General features: G+C 53.9%; 1 protein-coding gene across 9 annotated transcripts in view; it reads right to left on the reverse strand.

Moving 5' to 3' along the window:
• The window catches only part of ANKRD11 (ankyrin repeat domain containing 11), a 133,172-nt gene that overhangs the window by 56,960 nt on the left and 53,824 nt on the right, over window positions 1–22,388 (reverse strand). For 7 of the 9 annotated variants that reach the window (XM_072946828.1, XM_072946824.1, XM_072946831.1 and 4 more), the window contains exon 2: window positions 20,651–20,734. The exons of 1 other annotated variant lie outside the window; for it this stretch is intronic. The gene's annotated coding sequence lies outside the window, so the exon portion shown is untranslated. Of the gene's footprint in view, window positions 1–6,597; window positions 6,712–20,650; window positions 20,735–22,388 lie in introns of all 9 variants that reach the window. One more of the 9 variants, XM_072946826.1, reaches the window with a different exon arrangement.

The following is a 22,388-nucleotide window of genomic DNA, read 5'->3' on the forward strand; positions in this document are numbered from 1 at the left end:
ACTGCGCAAATGCAAGTGTGTGTAAGGCTCTTCCAGCTAAAGAGGGTGGTTCTGGAGCCGTCCTCCTAAATCCCCTGCCAGCTTTTAGCCTGAGATCTCCCCACCTCCTACCAGGAAGACAGCAATTCTTCGAGGAGTCTCTGCTCTCTGCCCAGCAGGGCCTCCCCTCTGCCTGCTTTGAGACCGGACTCAGACTGACTGTTGCTTCCAGCATGGAACCTCCCCAGTGCCATCTCTCACCCCCTTCCTTTCCCCAAGGCCTCGACTCCTCTCGGAAGTCTCTTAACTCCCATCAGCCCCACACGTCTCCTCACTTGCCTGTGCCGCTCACATCTTGTGCCTCATTTTATGAACTTATCTGTGAGCGGTGAGGATCCAGGGCCTTAAAAGTACTTAACACAGCACTCAGCACCAGCAGGTACTCAACAAGAAAAAACCTTGTGTAAGGGCTCAACAAAACGGTCCTGTTCTGCATTCTTACTTCCTTGTCGTTCAGAGCAAAGTCAGACCGAGAGGAGGTGGTTTCACCCGCACTCCTACAAAGCTGCAGTGAGGGAAACAGCTACTTCGCGTGAATCACAGGGGAGGCAGTGTTGCAAAAAAGACAAGAATAATAAGTAATTATTTTACTGGTAATTTTCTTCACCTCTTTTTTTTTTTTTGAGTAAAGGTAGATTTATCCAGAAAGACACATACTCCATAGAGTGCAGGCTGTCTCAGAAGGCAAGATAAAGGCCATGAGGTGTGGGGGTTGGGTGCTTGTAGACACTCCACACACAGTGTGACCCATCCCACTCAGAAGGGAGAGCAGCCTTGTGATACCTTTTAAAGAGACCTTTCATGCTGAACAGCTCTGTAAAATGCAGCATCAGATTCTGCAAACGTGCAGTATTTTCACAGAAGTCAACCAGGTCTTAGGCTTTTGACCCTAGTGCTTTGGTCACAAAAATGTCCCCTAGAGAGAACAGCAAGCGGCGGCACTCGTGCTGGGAGTCATGCTCACCAGGAACATGGCATCTGTGGCTCCTTCTGTATCGCACCCACAGAGGCCCTGTGGCCCACCAAGCCTACGACCCACACCACGTGGGCCAGTGGAAAGGCCCGCCCCTGCTCGGGACCGCCTTCCTCAGAGAATCAGGGCCCCTGCGAGCGACGAGCCAGCTCCTTTCCTGTGATTCTAGACCGGGCCATCCACACAGCATCCCAGCTGAGAAAACTACCACTCGGGTCATCTCGGCTCAGACGAGGGCGGCAAAGACATGAATTAAAGCCCTCAGGTTCAAGAGATACGTGGGGGGGAGGGTGTCTGTGTGTGTGTGTGTCTGTGTGTCTATGTCTGTCTCTGTGTGTGTCTGTGTGTCTCTGTATGTGTCTCTGTGTGTCTGTGTGTCTCTGTATGTGTCTCTGTGTGTCTGTGTCTGTGTCTGTGTGTGTGTCTGTGCATGTATCTCTGTGTGTGTCTGTGTGTTCGTGTTCTTATTAAAGATCAAAGTCCACCATCCTGACCAGAGTGGTGTTTAGTTCCAACTCTTGAAACTAATTTCACATCATGACACTGAAGCTTGACCACCGTAACAATCTCCATAGAAAATAACCAAAATGTAGGGGAGGGCACAGCTCAGTGGTAGTGTGTGCTTAGCATGCACAGGGTCCTGGGTTCAATCCCCAGTGCCTCCTTTAAAAAAAAACAAAAGAAAGAAAGAAAGGAAAGAAAAGAACAAAAATGTAGAGCCGGAAAAGATTCCAAGGTAAGTCTGTGTGTTACTAGGGCACAGATAAAGCAGGTAGCAGGACTAGAAATCACAGGCAGCTCCCACGATGTCTTCTCAGGCTTTCTTTAAGACACTAGAATACACAAGACCTTGAATACTGACAGACTAAGACAGACATGCTAAGTTCAGCCATCAGTCCGAGCTGTAAGCCTAGTCACACACAAAGGCAGTCTGCCGTGCGCAGTGGCCGGAAGGTCGGGAAGGCTCCCCACGATCCAGCACTGCACCCTCTCCGAGGCCTTCCCTCAGCCCTGCACACCGCACCACACCCCGGACCCAAATGCACAGGGCAGGAGCCCCCAGCCCCCTGTGCCGGGGGGACCCTCTTTGGGTTAGAATCATTTATGTGACCAGCACAACTTGAAAAAACCAGAACACAGGAGAGGAGGTGTGATCAGAAGAGGCAAGAAAGACTGACCAGAAATTCTCAGGCACTGGCTTTTGTTTCTTCTTCTGTGCAGGTTTTTGGGGGAAGGGTGGGGGTGTAAAGTTGAAAATCCTTTAATAACCAGAGATTTTAAGGGCATGAGTGGTGCACACGAGGACCCTGGACCCTGGTTCTCCCTGAGGGCAGCCCACCAGCAAGAAAAAGACGCAGCACGCGGGCTCACCATGGACACCGATGGTCTTAAAAGAGCTGGCCCTAAAATACGTGAAGCTGGGATGTGTCTGGAAAGCCTTTCTAACTGGTTCCTGGAAGGTGGGGCCACCATGTCTGCCCTACACCATCCATGAGGCAGCCGGAGCCGTCAGGGCCTGGCGGGGCTGGCGTGCACCCCAAGGAACAAAGCACACTTGGGCCCTTCACCTCCTCTCAAAGATGTAAGAGCTTCTGACACAGACCTTCCACCAGTTTCCAAATGGAGTTAAAAGTTTACAGGATAATTTGGAAAAGAAAAAAATCAAACGTTAGCAGTGAATGGGGCTCTCGATGTGCCTTGAAAACTGAATGTGGGGATAGGAGGCCACCCAACTGGAGAGGCACCGCCTGGACCACTGAGCGACGCTGTGGGCTCGGCAGGGCATCCAGAAACGCGAGCGCTCGGGGCAGGTTGCTTTGTCACGTCTCTCCCAGGTCAGTTCACGAAGATGTACACGTGCACAAGTCCATTTATGTGGTCATCGCTTTCAACAATTTCCTAAGGAATATTCATCTAAATTTTTGTAAATACAGAAAAACAAAAAACTTAGGGAAAAAACGATCTGCTACAGAAACTTGTCATTTCACAGTTTCCAATCCTCATTGCTCAAAAATATACACCTTCATCTTTATTCACCAAACACTCTATTTTCTGCATCTCCAAACTACTCAATTCAGGTCCAAATATAAATGCAGATATATAAAACTCCTCCCTTACACCAAGAAGTTCACTGCGGAAAGACGTTATTTCTGGCACCCCAGTTGCAGAACGCTGATCTGTTTTTAACTCCTTTTCTCCTGAGCTGGCTGCATGCCATGAGGCTCCAGGTGTGGACTGTGTAGGCTACACTGGGCCCGGCCCTGAGGCTACCGCATGGCCAGGGGGTTGGTCTAGGGAGGTGGAGAGTCCCATCTGTGCTGTCAGCCAAACAGGTCTCTGCTGAGAGACAACCACCAAGAGTACACAGGTCCACCTGCAGAAAACCCAGAGAAGACAGAGGACCCTGAGCGAGTACTGGGCTGGTGCTTCCCAGGGCGCAGCAGGGACACCGGAGTGACCGTCACCAGGACTCATGTTTGAAGGAGGAGAAGTGTGTGGCTGTGGCGCACACCCAGTGACGTGCATGCTCCTGGGGTGAGGGGCACGGCAACATCTGAGGGCGGCCGCCCAGCGCCTGCTCCAGAGGAAAGCCCACTGCACAGACCTGCACTGACAGGTCCCAGGGCCCGAGCCCAGAGCAGATGGTAAACAGCCGAGCCAAGAAGCCAATGCTGGGTGGATGACAGAGTGGACACTGCAGGAAGAAAGACACCAGCGCATGGCCAGCGCACCCGGGCCTGCTGCCTAACTCACGCTGTAAGAGCCCCAACCTTAAGCCATCAACAAAAAGCCAAACACTACAAGTACTCATGTGTATAAAGCAGGCCGGACGCCTCATAGGACAACACGCTTTCCAGCACTCGTGTGGGACCTCACTCTGCCCGGGGCCGATGAGGCAGCGTCACACAAAGGAGAGCCACCTCGGACCCCTGGGTCCAGGAGCCCCTGCTCCCTGCGCAGGGGCTGCTGGTGGCACGGGCGTGGCGTGACCCCCAGGCCTGCCCTTCAGATCTCCACCGTCTCCACACAGTCCACGTGAACTGGCCTCAGGACTCTTCCAGAAGGAGGGGAAGCTGCATCTGGACCTGACCTACCACTCAACTGAGTTCCCGGAGCCAGCGACTCCCTGCGGAGGGGGGCCAGCAGGACACAGTGAAGACCCAAGGACCCCCCTCCAGGTCTGGTTTCACGGCGGGGCCCTCCAGACAGCGGCAGTCCTCCGTCCAGACCACACAGAACCCACATACAGGCCGGTCAGGGAACACGGGCCACAGAACCAGGACCTCCGAATTCTCACTGTAAGAAATCAGTGCCTTCAGCTATTCAAACTCTGCCTGGAGGGCGTCTGTCAGTGAAGGTGTACTGTGTGCTCACCCCCAAATTCACTCACTTGACCGTCAAATGTTTAGTGAGCACATTCAGCTCCACAAACGGATGCGACAGGGCAGGGCGGGGGGTGAAGGGGCTCTCTGAGGGCAGCAGGGCAGGGGCGAGGCTATCCACCTGCAGGGGTGCACAGGTCGGCTCTGCCACAGACACACTTGCGTCCCATGAGGCAAAGTGCCATGTGCATCAGCGGCACTGCCGTGCAGGTGGGGAAGGCAGAGGAGGAGGGCCGCGGAGCAGGTAGTGGAGCCCCCGCAAAGCCATGAGAACTGCCAACAGCGACCACCGCAGGGGATGCACCAAGCAAAACCCAAAGAAGTCTATTACTTCAGCCTCTGCTGCACCGGGAACAGGACCGCAGGGCTCTGTCCAAGTCCAGAAATCGACATTCTGTCCCAGACTTACAGCCTAACCAAGAAATAAAGCGCAATCTTTAAAACACAAGGCCATTTGTTTACTCAACTAAGCCGTGTCAAGTAACTCTCTCGTCTGGAGTTTCAACTTTCATGTCACTGCCAGTCACTGAAAAACAGTTAGAAAAAGTGACTGGAACACATTCGACGGATGTGCTACCTCAGGCACGACTCGGGCACCGGGTCAGGGCTTGGAGAGAGGGAGCGGGTGAGGCCAGACCTCTACTGAAACAAACACTGACTGTGAGAACAGAAGCAGCATGTTTCTATTGTAAAAAATGTAGATAATGCAGACACACTAAAAGAAAACTAGAAATGAGCCCCCACCAGCCACGTCTCAAGCAGACACTGAATCAGCATCCCTCCACCCCTGTACGACGACAAGCCTCCCGATGAGCAGCGCTCCCTCAATGACCCTGGACTCATACGGCTGACTCCCCAAGGCCACCGGGCATGGTTCCACACAGATTTATAAAGTTGCAGGGGCCCATAATCCTAGCCTGTTTTCTCCTGTTGCTGTTTAACAGCAGAAAAGCAAGAATTAAACCACTTGTGCCACCGGGGCACAGATGGTGTTCACATGCCACCCTGCAGAGCACAGGGCACAACACAGGGTGAGATCCACACAGTCCACACACCCGACCGCCTGAGCAAACACTGGCCCCAGGACTGCAGTGTGGATGCCGCGCAGGCCTCATGAGCCCCTCTCCTCTCAGACTGGCCCTCTTGCCACCTGGAAATGGGTACCTGTGACCCAAGGCAAAGAAGACGCTGCGGTGTTGCTCAAGGTGAGGGACAGGTGTGAGAAGCAAAGTCATCTGGGACATAAATGGGGTGGGATTAAAGAGTCCCGGGGAAACTCAAAAGCTTCCTCCCGCCCACAACCTCCCAGGCTCTCTGGGGGACACAACTGCTTCGCCATGGACCAACAGAGCCAGGAGCAGTCAGCCGCCCCACACCTCCCACGGACATCTGCATCCCAGGGGGACGTCAGGGACAAATGACACCGTCCACCCTTTCTGAGAACTGATTTTCGTATGACTCTGAACCTCAGCATCGTGTGTGTGGATGCCTGTAACTCTGTGTGTGTCTGCAGTGACAGCCAACAGGAAACAAAGCTGCACCGGAAGCGGCAAGCCCAGGGCCCCAGCAAGTCCAGGCTGCATGGGTCCAGTGCTCTGCAGGCTCCAGCCAGGCGGACGAAAGCCAAGAACCTGGTAGCAGGGGTGCATGTGTGGACCCCATGGGCGCCAGAGAGCTGCCTCCACCCTCCATCCTGCCTTGCCTCCCTGACACAGCAACCTCGCACCCGCCAGCACCTGCGGGAGTATCCCACGCTGTGCAACTGTGGAGTCAGCTCCCTCCATGAAACAAGTGGCAAGGTAAAGAATCTAAAACAGCCCTCGGCCCTGAATCCTCAACTCCCCTGGGAGAGAGAAAAAGTCTAGGCTCTGGGCTGTCCCAGACTACAGTCCCTGCGGCAGCGAGGCTTACACGAGTGCTCGGCACCACTGCTGGTGACCCGTCCGGAACATCTCCTTTTGAGCAGGAAGCCCCTGCTCTGAAGCTGCTCTGAGCAAGTAAGACTACGGGGTGAGCCTAGGGATCAAAATCGAGCTGAGACCCAGAACACACCACCTACCTCCACACAGCAACACAAAAGAGCAAAGACAAATCCCAGCCCCAGGGTGAGTGCTGGAGACCCGGACAGGGGGTGGGGCAGGGGAGGGGAAGGAAGGCGGGCGCAGAGACATCACCGCAGGAAGGGACAGAGCGCGTCTTAACTGTTCTCCTCAGCAGGACAGCGTCTGTGGCTGCGTGGCTGGCAGACGGTGGCTTCTCAGCACGCACACACCACCTCCTCAGACAAGGTTAAAAGTCAACTATACCACAGTGACACTGGAGAAAAAATAAAACAAAAGTCTTTTAAATTAGAAAGGGACAGAAAATGGTTTTTTTCCTTCCTTTCACCTCAGTCAGGTGGCCTTTTGGTCTTACAACATTTTACAGCAGCCCACACTTAGTATCAGCAAAACTCAGTGCTGACAGACAGCCCCGAGTTGTCAGAACCAGGGGCAGCCAGGGAGGAGCTCGCTGGCCTGTGTGAGCACACACAAGTGCACTCTCACACGCATGCAAGGACACACGTGTGAGTGACCCTCCGGGTAGCTTTTCATGGCTGAGTCTGTGAGAGAGAAGACAGCTTCCAGGCTGTAGGAAGGCAACTCAAAACTTGTCTGCCCCGTGAGTCCTTACAAAACAAGCAAACAGCCCCCATCCACGTCCTCCAGCGCCAGGAAGCATGAGGAGGGAAGACGCACCACGGAGCCCTCAGGCGGATGAGGGCAGCCCTGCACCCGCGGGAGGCTGGGCTGGTGGCCAACAAGAGGTGCACACGAGTGAAGGTGGCCTCACAGCACCAAGGCCCCTGCCAACCCTGCCTTCAGAAACGCAAGTAATCCACTCACACACAACAAACAAGACTTGTGAACTTTCATCCTCTTCACTATTTCCTCATCAAACTATGTGACTGAGGCCACCCTCATGCTCACGCCTCGCCAACGGAGACCTGCTGTCCGTCTTCAACTCCAGCTTCTTTGGAAACAGGTCCCAAGGGAAGGTCGTAAGACATTCCAATTCTCCGTGGCCAAGAACAGGCTTCCAGGGGTTTACGAGCGGAGTGACTGAGTGGACAGCACACTTCCAGGCACCTCACAAAGACCTTCCCAGGCCACATGACAGCCACACACACCCACGAGCTCAGCCTCCAGATGCCTCCTCCCAGGCCACAGCCTCAAGGCCATCCACGTGGCCTGGACACTGACCCGGAGGCAGGCTTGGGGACCCAGAGAGCCCGGTGTCCCCGCAGTGGGCCGGCGCGGCTCTCTGCAGCCTCCCCGCGTCCCCGGAATGAGAAGGGAGACCGGCCCTCAAGGAACTGTCATCAAAAGGCCGGGTTCTCATCCTGCACTCAAGAATCGCCAAAGAGTACAGAAACAAACTCGCGTTAGGTACAAGCCATCACCACAGCCCGCCGGCACCATCTACCGAGTAACGGAAGGCCTGCGTCAGCAGTGACCAGACCGCGTGGAGAGCCCACTGGCCACTTGGGGATCTGGTGCTTCGAGGGGACCAGAAGGTCAGGGACCTTGCTGCCTCCCCACCGCCCCCCGGGAGACCCTTGTGCAGGCACCCGGCGCACACTACTGGGACACAGGGAGCCAGAGCGCCTCTTGTTCATTTACAAGGCAGCTACCGGGTCCCCAGGAGCTGCCTCCAGGGCCCCAAACCTCGTTAACAAGCCTCAGAGAGTAAACTTGAATATTCAACTGCTCTGACTAAAGGAGAGAAGCCATTCTAAGCTCTCAAATGACTCCACATACTTAAGGAACACACTTGCATGCGGCCACCATGACTAGCTCTGTCACACTCCCTGCAAAGGAAGCAAAGAGACTGCCTCCATCCCTCAGACTCCAGCTGTTTAAGTACAGCCCTTACTGATGAAAATGACGGGGCTGGGCTCAAGATGAACCATTTACCTACTTTCAACGTGGGTCAGAAAGCAAGAAAAGCCACACTGCAAGGCTTCCTCTTGCAGAAAATCACATTTTTAACAGCATGATGATGAAGTCAGCTCTTGTGACCACCTGTCCTGCTTCTCACAGCCGCAGACAGGGCTTGCCAAACCTGATGTCCCAGGAAGCCGGCCCTGCTCCTCCCCGCCACACCAACTCACGAGGCAGCTGTCCCTCCAGACCTGAGGAAGCTCATCCGTGCGGACACCACGGCTCCTGACACTCGCGGTCCAGAGAGGAGCCCGTCTCCTCCTGTGATGGCTGGGAACAGAGAGCACAGCACAGCCCCTGGGCAGGCCAGGCTTTCCAGCAGACGGGCTGCGGCCGTCCTGGAAGGACAGCTGCAACTTGGCGGTGGGGGCATTCAGAGCTGCCAACACCGGCTCAGTGGCCGTTTGTCCCCAAAGATACCTGTTAGGGACCAGCATTCCTAAAACAAGACATCACAACTGTCAACAAAGGTGCAAGTCATGACCTAGAACAATCTACCTCTTCCCTCTGGGGGATGGAGGAAGCAGATACTTTCACAAGTGACAAAACATTTAAGAAAATAACAGTCTTGACAACCAAGATGACATCAAGCGAAACAAACACCACAGTCATTTTCAGGTGATGCAATGAACTCAGCTCCAACTCTGGTGGAGCTGTGGGCAAGCGGATCCTCCTGGCACAGGCACCTGGGTGGGCCCCTAGGAGCCAGGGGGATGCCAGTAGCCACAGGACGCACTGAGAAGGCGCTTTGCCTCCATGGTCACCTCCCTCCAAAACCAAACCCCGCCTAAGAAGAAAACACCAGACAGGCTCCAGAAGACATCTTGCTGGTGGTCCTCAAAACTGCCCAGGTCAGAGGAGACCAGGAAAAACTGAGACTCTGTCCTAGACCAGAGGAGCTGGAGGGGACAGGACAGCCACACACACGGCTAGGCCGTACCCGTGTGGGACCCTGGACAGCAAGGGACAGGCAGCAGGATCTGAGTGAGTGTGGGCACAGTCTGCGGTGACAGTGGCGCTGATACGGGATGCGGGGCCCTCTGCTCTGCCAGCCCCGGTGATGGAGGTGTCCGCAACGAGGGGGCACCGGGAACCTCTACCCTCTTCGCGACAGCTCCACAGACAACACCTCTACAGGAGAGGCTGACAGGAGCTCTCCAGCCAAGGGGAATGACTCTGGAAGGAAACACTGAAGAGCACCAGAAACGGCCATGAGACCTCTTCTTCTGAAGACAGTCCACGGCCGAAGCAAAAGCAGCAGCAACGAGGTGCAGGGCATGCAGCACGCACAGGCAACAGGCGGCCAGCGAGGCCGGGAAGGGCACTCCTGAAGGTTCTCACACTGTGGAAGCTGCCCTCAACAGCAGACTTGCATCTGATCACACCAATAGTCACCCTGGGTGTAAGCGGTGTAAACGCCCTTTATTAAAAGGGAAAGATTGTCTGACTGGGTTTCTTTTTTTTTTTTAAAGCAAGCAAGCAATACCCAACTTCAGGCTGCCTACCTGAACCCTCCTCAAAGACAAATAACCCAGAAAGATGGCAAAGCACACAGGCGACAGCCAGCAGGGAGAGCAGCTGCCCGCAGGGCAGGGGGAGCCTGTGTGCAGGAGGTGGGGAGGAGAGAAGTGCCCGGAGGAACACGCAAAAGCACAGCCCAGCCTCCAAGGACCCTTCCCCACCCACTTCCCTCTCGCAGAGTGTCTGCTGCGTCTCTGCGGCCCGACATCTTTCTGGACGCAGTAAGGGCCTTGAGAGCTGGATGCCTGCCGGTCTCAGTGCTCACAGGTGACACTGCGCCTCGGGGCTGGAGCCCCACACATGCTCAGAACTTCCCTTCCTCTTGCGAGCAGAGTAAGGCCGCCCACCCCGGGGACCTCTCAGGACTGAAGGGAAGCAGCTGGCCTGGGCGCACAGACAGTGAGCAAGCCGGGTGGGCCACCCTCTCCGCCCTGGGAGTCCAGCCCGGGGAACATTGCCCACACGTCCCAGGAGGAAGCTCGTGGGACAGTGAGACCCACCACTGTGACCTGCATGAGGGGAGCTGCAAAGTTCATGCCAAGAAAGAATCACAGAGGAAGTTCTTACAATAGAGACTGTTTCAATTTAACTCTGAGTGTCGCAAGTAAGGAAAGCTGAAGCCACCGTGTGTCAAACTGGAAGTCGGTCCTCACCCTCAGTTTAGGTTCCACGAACACAGCGATGCCATGGCCACTGCAAAGTGAGCACCCACAGAGCACGCCCATCAGGGGGAGGTGACGCGCAGGTCCATGTGCACAACGGGGCGCTGGGCCTGGTGGCCTCCACACCGCAGACTCGTGCAGCTGAGGCCCCGCCAGGCCCCACACCCTGGACAACAAGGAGCCTCGACACGACGATGCCCGCCAGGGCTCCTCTCAATACAAACACGCCTTACACACGACTCAGAGCATTTTCTCACAAAATGATGGTGACCAAAGAAAGGGTAAGGAGGGGTTGGGAGTCTGGGGTCAGCAGACGCACACTGCTGTATGTAAAACAGGTAAACAACATGGTCCCACTGCACAGCACAGAGAGCTGTATGCAACATCCTGTAATTAACCACAACGGAGAAGACTATGTATATATTAGTATACAAAGGGCAGAATCATTCACTGTACACAAGAAACTAACACAACACTGTAAATCAACTACACTTCCATTAAAAAAGGAAATAATATTTTCTCCTGATCTTATTAAACCTGGAAAAGCTCACTTTCATGGGCAGGAGTCATGCTTTATGATGAAGAGCATCACAAAAGACGCACACACGGCTGCATGACAGCTCCGTAACAAACGGCCTGCAGAGCTACTTCTCGGTCATCAGGAAGAGTCCTGCTTCCTCACTTCCAACTAAAGCAGACTGATTAGCATCAGCATTATTAGAAAGTCCGTCTCGAGCTCTCGTAACAGTCACTTCAGAGACAACAATTTTATAAAAGACTACTTAAAAAAATAAAGTTGAGTACACAGTGCTCCATAACTTGAAAAAGTTCTCCAAGCCAGCAAATTCATAACAAATGTCACCTTAAAAGATCTGTGAAATTTGGAAAAACAAAGACATTTTTAAAGCTGAACTACCAAGGAAAAGAGAAAAGTGAGCCAAGAGCAAGAAATAAACGTGGTTCAAATGATGCCCGAGAGCTAGGGTCTAAACCACTGAGGCACAGTCAGCTCTGAGGCAGTTTCCGAGCAGGAAGAGCTCTGCCAGCCAAGTGGAGGAGCCCTAGGAAGGGCCATGAGTGGCCAGAGGTGCGGGCTGCACCTCCCCAGCCGCACCGCACGCGCTGTAGGGTTGCGGCAGAGACGAGACCCCAGGCAGGGAGCCCACGCACTGAGGACACATACCCAAAGACGTACGCACAGACTTACTTTAAAGGGGTCCAACGCTTACCCTTCCCTGAGCACTGCAGGAGGAGCACTCCTCACCAAGGCCCACCCATCAGGAGCCCCCTGAAAACACACCCATGCCGGGAGCTCACAGCAAGGGACGTAACGCGCACAGCCCGATGCTCCCAAGGCTGCAGATCAGCGTGACTGATGAGCACTCAGGCTGGCCTTCTGTGTCCAACTACAACTCCCACAGGGCGGAATCGCTCAGGACAGCTGCTTCCACAGTGTGGCCCAGAGACTCCCACAACCCCTTCAAACCCTTTTTCACAGCAACACTGCCTTTTTAGCTGGGATGATATTTGTACTGAGGAGGCACAGATGATGGTCCAACATGCTCAAGAACCTCTATGGTGAAGCAAAATGACTAACTTATGACACGCCAAGCCCTCCTAGACTTGTCTCTTTCATGTCCTCCCTGACAAACGTGAACTGGACACGAAGCCCTTTCTGCCGTGCACCAAATAACCACCGGCGTCTGCAGCAAGAGCACTGATCCAGCAAACAACATCTTTATGTGGAAGAATGATACACAATCTCTAGTTACAGAGACACAGGTATCTAGAGATTATTTCTAGAAAATGAACAAACTGAGACTGCCCCTTCAAGGAAGACACTTGATCTAACTTATTGCCAGTGCTAAAATTCAAGTATTCGTGAAACACTAGAATTTTGGGGAAATGAGCGGAGAACCTCTGAAGGCTACCCTGGAGAGGAGGGGTAACAGGAACAGAAGGAGCAAAGTCCAGCGTGTGAGCATCTGGGACACCATGCCTGAGCAAACAACCAGCGCAGGTGCCGCAGCACCACAGGCAGGGAGGGCCCAGGCACGGGGCGGACACAGCTGGGAGGGAGCCGCCAATACCCAGGGGAGGGTCCACGCTGCCCCGACCTTCACCACAGGACTTGCTGGATTTTGGTGTCTTATCAAATAAAACCTCCAAAGTTAAATCAAACCCTATTCACATATTCTTCCCTACTCCAACTACATTTGCGGGGCTATACTTTCACCAAAGCATCATACGACAAGTTTTCATTTGGAAAATACAGTGATTTTTAGTAAAGATGTGTTATTCACGGTAATATGCAGTGGGTTTACTCCCACTTTTAAATGAAATTAGTAAGTGAGCATCTCACTGAGACCAGTTCTCTGGGCCCCTCCATGTCCACAAGAGGAACTGCTCCTGAGACAACAGTGCCCAGAACACGGGTGTCCCAGAAAGACGGCGACTTTGGGCCCGCTCCATCACAGACCCTGCTGAAACCCCACCGGTGACAAGACCTGTGATCCAAGTGTCCCACTCCCCGGAGCCTGCTGTAGACACTGTCCCCTGGATGAGAGGAGAGACAGACGCACACGTACAAAATCTGAGCGTCTCTCTCAGAGAAGCGTCAGCTTCCTGACTGCGTCCCTGTGACAGCAGACGCCGGGGCTGTGCTGTTCCGCATCAGGAGCACAGAGGCGAGCAGGGAGGGGCCTTTCTGCCCCTCAGCCGCCTCCACTGGAGATGTGCAGAGCCGGCAGAGCAAGCCTCTGGCCACAGGACAGGGACACGGACAGAGGAGGCCCCTGGGCTGAGGCATGACTGGAACTCTGTCCTTTCTGCTCAGCAAGGATACGACACACTGTTTCAGACTTGGCAGAGCCCTTCCACAGACCCCAGCCTACTTTCATCCTCAGAATGTCAAGACTGAAAAGCATCCAGAATCATGCCGTTTACAGATGGGGAAATGAAGGCCCAGCAGTGAGGCTACAGCACAGGGGTGCCAGCCCCCAGCCGTCCCCAAGCTGGCTCCCAACACCGCCACAGGGACTCTGCTTCAGAACGCAACGCAGGGACCTGAGCATCAGTCCACATGCTGAGCTCACTCGCAAAAATGCACCGTGTGTGCTGAGTTAATGTCTGGAGAACTTGATGACATTCGGAAATAGCTACAGACCTCAATACACTTTAAATGTCCTAAACCCAGGTTAAGAATTCCTAGCCCTGTTTCTGAAAGAGAAGTTAAGTGGTGTGGGCAAAGGCACACTGGCCGCACAGTTACACACACCTCCCAAGGAACCCAGCAAGGACCTTGCACTGTCTCTGGACTGGGCTGTGCACCCTGAGAGACCCCAGACGGACCCCAGCCTGCGGCCAGTTTTCTCCCCACTCCCATCACCCACTCTGCAGCGTGCAGACCTTGTGGCGGTGCTTTCCACAAGAGGGGTTTCGGGTGTTCCCTGAACAGAGTCTGTACCAACCTTGAGGTGTCGTATCACAGGCCAGGGCTCTCAGAACTGAGGGCACAAGTCTGGATGGCAATGTCCCCTCTTCCGGGCAATTCACCAGAGCGGTCAGAACTGAGTTCAGAGGTCAGCAGCTGGTTTTTTTTTACTGCCTACTTCTCCATCAGAGAAGACCAAAGGGACAATTAAAAGTGATCCAAGACAGCCTTCAGGAGGTAAGTGGACACAAACTGTGGGACATTCAGACGATGGAACATTATTCAGCACTAAAAAAAAAAAAAGAGCTGCCAAGCCGTGAAAAGACGAGAAGGACCCTGAAATGCACGTTACTAAGTGCAAGAAGGCAATCTGAAATGGCAGTGTGATTCCAACCCTGTGACAGTCTGGGAAAGACGAACTATGGAGACAGTAAACAGCTCAGTGGTGGCCGGGGCGGGGGGCGGGGGGGCACCGGGGGAGCTCGGGGGACGTTTAGGGTCATGACACTTCTCGTGTGAGCCTTTAGCGGTGGGTACATGTCATCACATACGCGTATCCAAGCCCACAGAGTGCAGAGTGCCAAGAAGGCAGCCCAGTGCAGACAGTGCAGGCGTACGGCCTGAAACAAATCAACCGCTCTGGCGGGGCAGAGGTGTATGGGGACTCTCTGTACCTTCCTAAAACTGCTCCAAAATATAGTCTGTTTAAAAGTATATGTATTTTTTAATGCTCCTGCCAGGAAAACAGAATGTGCAGCAGGAGGGAACTCCGATTCACAAGCTATGGTAAGGGCTGAGTAACACAGGCAGTCCTGCCTGTCAGGCCGGATACTCCCATGAAGCCCCTCCCACCACGTCTGCTTCCCACCCACCTCCTGGGCTCACAGGCCCTCAAGCAGCAGCCCTGCTGCTGACCATGCGCAGCGGCAGAACCCTCTGCTGTGGGAAGGCCAGCAGGGTGCAAGTGGACGAGGCCTCTTTTCCAGAAAATGCAAAAGTAACAATTTTATCAGGCACATTGTAAACCACTCTCTAGATGACACAGTCATTGAGTCACGATTTACGGTTCACATCGTGGGAAATCCATGCAGAACATGAAAGCTGATATTCAGTCTGACCTCTATTTTGTGTAAAGTATATAAAAACATATAAAAGTTTTAATTTATGTTTATCTCTGAGCGGCAGAATTATCCATGATTTTTATTTTCTTCTTTATATTTAACTTTGTTTACTAATTAGTGTTACTCTTTGAATTGTTAGGTCCCCAAAAAAAATTATGTTGGGATACTAAACCCCCAATTCCTCAGAAGCCGGCCTTATTTGGAGACGGTCTTTGTGGCTGTAGTTAGGCAGATGAGATTATGCAGGTGGGTCTCACCCAGCACAACCAGTGTCCTTACAGAAAGGGGAAATTTGCCCACATGACGGGGCAGAGATGGGGGTGATGCTTCTACGAGACACAGACCATCAGAGCTGCCAGCGAACCAGCAGGAGCTGGGAGAGGCCGGGACAAAACCCCCTCGGTCTCAGAAGGAGCCAGCCCGGCCGGCACCTCGGCCTCGGGCTTCCGGCCTTCAGGACTGCGGGAGAGTGACTTTCTGGTGCTGCCCCCTCTCAAGCCTGCGGCCTCACTGGGGACCATCCCACTTCTAGACACTGGGCCCAGCACATCGTCTCCAAGCAGCCCAAGCCCATCACTGTCTGGGAATCCTCAACAGCCAGCCTGGCTGGATCTGCAGCCTCTGGCCACTCCCCCCGAGACCCCAGCCCTTGGACCTGGACACCATCTACTCAAGTCTTGAGAAAAGTGCAAGAGGGCCAGGAGGCCTGGTGCGTGGCCTGCCTGCAGGAACAGGCTGGATCAGCACTAGTTCCTCGGATGGGAAAGGAGGACAGCACAGAGGAGGCCCGTAAAAAAACGGGCTTCTGCCAAGAGCAGCTGACCAGGTCCTGTCAGTTCTGTGCCCGGCCTCACTCCAGACCTGACAGTGGACACACATGACATCTGGCCAGGAACAAAGGCCCAGGGAATCCAGTGATGGGACAGAGACTGCCCCACCCCCACACGGCAGCACAATCACGGTACAAGTTTAAGAAGGGCCCTGGGGACCGCCAGTGCCTGGAGCAGATGCACCAGCTGGTCCCTGAGTACTCCCTGCCCCTCCCCGTAAGTCAGACACTAGCACAGCCACCTCTTCGTTAGTGTCAGAAGGACCCCAAGGTGCACTCAGACTGCCACTGATCAGTTATGGTACCTTGAAAACCCCACTATTCAACATCTTTCAGGCCTAGAATCTTATAATAAAAATGTGGAAAACGCTATTTTCTTGGATTTTGTAGGGAGCAAAGAGGACACAAGTGAAGGAATCCAGCAAGTCCTGCCTCTCACAGATGCTAGGAGTTACTGAGAGAACCAGTCAGCAGACAGCTCCTGACCGTGACCCCTTCCAGGTGGAGGGGCACAGGAGGGGTCGCAGGGACAGAGCCCGACCCCGAGACTCTGATGCAGACACCGTGCTGGAGCAAACACTGTGTCCTCACGTCCAGAACACAGCACACTTCCAGCCTCACAACCCCCCCTTTTTTTTGGCACTAAGAACACCCAAATCCCTCTTCCCAAAAGGCCGTGCCAATAACTGTCCAGGGGCCTCCTCTGGAGTGCACAAGAGGCCACCCCAGCAGGCCCACTCCTGAAGGCGCCTCCCTAGTCCTGTCCTTGGCGATCCCCAGGCACAGCCCAAGGCCCTTCCACCGCCTGTTCCCCACTCCACCTCCTTCACCAACACCCAGGGGGCCACACCAGGAGCGCCTGAGCAGAGGTGCCTGCCCGCTGCCTGGGCCCACCCTCCCCATGTGAGCAAGACCCGCAGGACGCAAGGCGGCATCTCGGCCTGGCCAGCAGGACGTGCAGCACGCTTGAACAGAACACAGGGAGCACCTGCTCTAAGCAAGATACACACAAACCTCCTCACCCTCAATACAAAAAGCGCAGAAAACCCCTCAGCCAGCTTTTAAAATTTAATGGTATTAAAGAGTAAGACAAACTCTCCACGGGAGCCCCTGCAGCTAACGACAGAACGAAAGCCATCACAGTATCAGAACACACCACTCAAGGCTGCAGGCAGCCCACAGCCCTTCGTCGCCACGAGCAGGCCTCTCCGGGCCTTCCTCCCCAGGCCCAGTCCAGCTAGAAACGTCCAGAGGGCGGGGACAGGGCCCGACAAGCCCGAACCCAAGGCACCTGCGCAGCCACTGAGGGGCCCAGGCTGGGCTCAGACCTGCTGCTGTCCACACCCTCTCCCTGAGCACATGGACTCTCCCAGCAACTCAAACTTCTTGGAACAAGAGGACAAAGTTCTACGGACCAACAAGAGCTGGGGTGGGGAGAGCGAGGGCTTTTGGGGGAGTGTGTGTACACAACTGCCAATTTTTACAGGAACAAAACAGATGCGTTTAATGAAATCTAATTCAAGTGACATCAAATGTTCCACAGTTTATACGATTATCTGAAGGGAACCTAGCCGACGAATATTCCCCAGAATTCTAAAAGTACAATAAAAATTACATTCAGATTTAGAATACTCAAATTATATTGGCATAATTAGCTATGAATATTTCTTTGAAAATGAAGCAAAACTGCTTTGTTATCTATTTTTAAATCCTGATAAGCACCTTTGCTACAGTGGGCAACATATTATTAACATTAGGACCTACAAGTTCCTTACAACCTGCAGATCCAGCCCAGCTGCTGCCCTGCCCTCAGGCCACAGCACCCACAGACGGAGAGGAACCCCCAGAACCCACATGTGCCGTGACCAGGAAATGCCACAGTCCCTAGTGGCCAACCAGTACCCAGGTGGTGGCAGGGTCAGTGAATCACCACTCCTACCAGACAAGCTGCAGAGAAGGGCCTGCCCAGAGGCGTGTCTCTCTGACACAGCACCACAGGGCACAGCATGCTCTGTCAGAAGAGACACCAAGGAAAGGGTCCCCTCCCTGGGTCCCTGCCCCTCCAACTCTGCAGTTCAGGTGGGACCTCTGGTGTCACCAGCACATGGACGACAGGCAGGGGGGACTCAGTTCCACTGCTTACGAGACTTCCAGCCCCCAAGTTCCAGGACCAGGCACCTGTGGTGCACAGCTGTTTGCAGTGAGCACAGCCTGCTCAGAGCGCCAGCTCAGCACTGCATCCAGGGACACGAGAAATCATGCCTGTTGCTGCAAGTTCAACATTTTGACAAGTCAAAAAGTGATCACTTTCTAACAACTATAAATGGGGATGGGAGGGAAGGAGGAAGAGGGGAGAAAGAAGGAAGGCCTTTACTTTTGGAAACAATTCAAAACTCCTGTTTCACAGGAAGCAACCGTAACATCCAGGGATTGGGGCTGGACGACACCTGCGGGCGGCCCAGCCTCACTCAGACTCACACCGACACGCACCTCAAACCTGCTGAGACGGGAGCCATCCACTGAGAGCTGCTCCAAACTCTTCACTTCGGGAAGGCCAGACCCTTCCACTTTACCAAGAAAGAGGTTCACAAAGTGAGAATGACCCCAGCTCTCAGCTGAGAGCAGTTTGTACGTAAGAGGAAAGGAAAACAGACGCTAACTCTAGTTTTCTTACAGCTTCTATTTTCACTGAGCTTAGTCTCCACACACAGCATCACGAACCTCTCAGGGTCTGGAGGGCGAGTCCCATGCAGGGACCCCAATCACGGGGCAGGAACCAGGGCTCAAGACAGAAAGAGGACAGTCAGAGCCAGCATCAGCCAGCCCGGCACACACGGGGGCCCAGACCCCTGGAGCCACAGCCACACCTGAAGCGTCCTTCCGAGGGCAGGACCAGCCAAGAAGCCAACCAGCCGGCCCCAAACCATACCCAGGGGAGGCCAGAGCACAGCAGCGAACAAGCCCACCTCTGTCAGAAGTGATCTTCGGTCTGATCTAAATGGCTCCCATTCCACCTTAAGTAGCCAACATGAAAGTTAAAAATAATGATCATATGGATACAATGAAAAATCATCAGAAAGCCTGGAAAGTCACTGTGTTTAAACTTCTGCCTTTTGATGCCAGGAAAGGTGGCTGAGGGTAGACCCAGCAACTTGGGCTCAGCCGTGTGGCCACAGACCCCAGAGGTGCACGCTGGGCGGTCTCCAGCAGTACCTTCACCTTCATCTGACCCACACCACGGATTTTTCTGAAGACAATGATACCCAGTAGTAACTGCGTGTTTCTGGTCCACAAAAGTGACCCACGGCACCAGACGCTGTGGACTACCACTGTGGTGCTATTAGAAAGCCACCCTTCCTGGTCAGGAAAACTTCCACACGTTAGCACGCCTCCTGCCCGCAGTCCTCCAGGCATCCGTCAGCACCGCTGCTGACGACTGGGCTTCTTCTCATGAGATATCACCAAATACTTATTAATAATCTAATTTAAGCAGCATCGTGCTTTTCCTCGTTATAAATTACAATCAATATCATAGTTTTCAAACAAAGGCTGGCTTGGCCCACAGGTGTGGGCAGGCCTGGTCCTGCCCACACGGGTGCCCGGGGAGACCGCGGGGACACTCTGGCCTCATCGCCAACACTCCACTGGCTGGGCCGGCTTCTTTCCAACTGCAGACCAACCTGCAGAACAGAGAAGACAGTTCTAGGCCTATGTCAGAGACAGCTAACATCTCGACTCCTTCATAGCTTGTCCCCATTTCCAAGGAAGTTCTTCAGTCACGTCAGAGGCCAGCCAGGTACATTTAAAGTTGCCCAACCAGTGATGGTGAGCTGGCGGACAGCTAGCTCCTGGCCAATGACGTGGAGAGAAAAGGCTCCTCCTATCTGCCAGGAGCACCACCACAGAGCAGGTCGTACACTTTGGGACCGTCTGCTTTAAATCACTAACACCTGGCCAAGGTATGAAAACCTGAGCCAAAGTTTTCTTTCCAACTGTCCCCAGTCCACACATCAGAGGACATGGGTGTCTGCCCGGGTGGCACCCTCCGGAGGAGGGCAGCTGTCCCAGTGCAGCAGGTGCCAGTGAGCCCTGAAGCCTCGAGAAAGCAGCTGCCCCGCACTCAAAACCTGTGCCAGTAATTCCCAGGAGGAGGCCACGGGTAGGGGCAGCCAAGCAAGGACCCTATTCCATACCCACCTACCACACACGCCACCTCGACTGCCCAGAAAGCATGTGCTACTAAGGCCGGGACCTGAGTGGAGCACAGCAGCCAGGCTGCCAACGCAGCCCGGAGGGCACAGACGGTTCCAGGCCGTGCTGGCGCCACATACGGAGCACGGAACAGCACAGCAAGGGGGTCGCAGTGGTCTCCAGACGACTCAGGGAGGGAGTTATCAAAGACGGTAATGGGGTTGAGGGGATACGAACTTCCCTCACAGGCCAGGCTACCGGCCTGTTTTAATTTTTCCACTGAATCCCTCTTGCTGGTCACCAAGGATGCCACTCACTGATCCCACATGGCTCACTACTGCCACTCTGAAACATCTCATTTAAGGGAAATCCAGGACAAAATCCCAAACACTTAGCCAACACTGCAAAGTCCAAGAAAACCAGCTTGGAGATGCAAGCATTATTTTGATACTGCTTTTTACAAACCAATGAAAATAACACACACTGATAAGCGAGCAGCATGTCAGAGCACTTACCGATTCCATGGCTGAAGGTCACAGGTAACAGGGCAGCGTATGGAGTCTAGCAGGCAAGAGCCCCCGGGCAGTGCTGCGCAGCTTCTGAGAGAGGAGAGCAAAGTCAGCTCCTGGAAACAACCATCTCCACTCATTCCTTTCAGCATCTCAGTCTCTCTTCACTTGGACTTATTATTCGGACCCTACCACCCTCCCCACCCTGTCTCTCCAACTGTGGACAAGCAAGAGCATTTAGGACGTGGGCTGGGCTGTGCAGGCCCAGGAAGGGCTCACACCAGCGGTCTGTCTGAGGGCCCCACCCAAGGGGAAATCTCTGTTCTCGATAGTTTTTTCTGGAAAGCAGTGCCCAGAAAGGCCAGCTAAGGGAAGAACACTCAGATGGGCCTGTCACTCTCCACAGGGTCGGCCTGGGCCTCAGAAGGGCTGTTCCTAGAGCTCCTGCCTGCGTGCAGTCCGACAGAAATCCCAGAAATCCTTCGTCAAAGTCATTTTGCATCCTCTACAGCCCTGCTGTCACACTCAGAATAAAATCTCAACTCCTTCTGGTTCTCAAAGGCCCACAGCCTCCCCTCGCCGCCCTCCGCTCCCGCCCCCCTCACAGGGACATTCAGGCCACCCCTCTCCCCGCTCCACTCACTCTCTCTCCAGCTGCCTGGGGTCCATCTTCAAAGACAAAGGACCACAACTCGGAGCGCACACACACCCCATGACCCCAGGTCAGAAGCCTGACTCTGGCATCTGCCTCGAGCCTGAGCTATTCCTCCCAGGACATAGGAGGAACGGGCAGATCTGGCCCTGAGCACCAGCACAATCTGCAAATGTGACTCAGAAATGGGGGGGAGGGGGCTGGGCACCCAGAAAGCCCCTCAACTCGCCCTCCAGAGCCAGGGCCCCAGCCTCCACCCACAGGCAAATCTCCTCTTCCCTCAGTTCTCAAGGGCAGCTCTACACGGCCACACAGCGGAGTCTCAAAAACCCTAACAATGGATGAGAAAGGGTCTCAGAGGAGTATATGCAATGTATTTGTGTTCTTCAAAAGCACGTGAAACTTAGTATGTCTGACTTACCATGTACACAGTATAACATCAATGAAACACAAAGCATCACAAAGCACAGATCTCACAGCACCAGCTCCTCTAGGGCATCTGGCGGGCAGCCATCCGCTGGAGGCGCACGCCAGGCCTCCAGGGCCGCTGAGGCCGAGCTGCTGGCAGCGGGGGTGGGGACTGGCCCCCACACTCTCATGCATGCCAGCTCGGGTGACAGGCTGCAGGCCTCGTCCCCTCTGCTGCTCAACAGGGAGCCGACAGGGTGAAGGGCTCCCCCAAAGCAAGGGCCCCCCTGAGCCCGGCTCCCAGAGCACTCCCATTGCATGATTATTTGAAATAATTTATTTCTATCCTTCAAAACCAGGCTTTTAAAAGTACAGACACAACTAAAAACATTTTCATTCATCAAACATTTTTACATCAAAACATAGCAATTTCGACTATCTGAAAGTACACCAAAGTCTAATAGCAAAAAAGAGCAAATGGCACCATTGTACAATCTTCCAAAATGACTGTAAAAAACAGACTTTATTGAGAAGCCTCTCCAAAGACCCACATGCCAGAAATCAAATAAATCAAGCAACCACTGTGTCCTTGCCACACGAACACAGTAACACTCTAGTCAGAAAGGGAGATTACGGCAGTAACAGGACGAAAACTGAATAAATGCTACAGTCTCCCAAGAGAAC

The sequence above is a fragment of the Vicugna pacos genome, chromosome 21, assembly GCF_048564905.1.
Source record: "Vicugna pacos chromosome 21, VicPac4, whole genome shotgun sequence".
NCBI classification, from domain to species: domain Eukaryota; kingdom Metazoa; phylum Chordata; class Mammalia; order Artiodactyla; family Camelidae; genus Vicugna; species Vicugna pacos.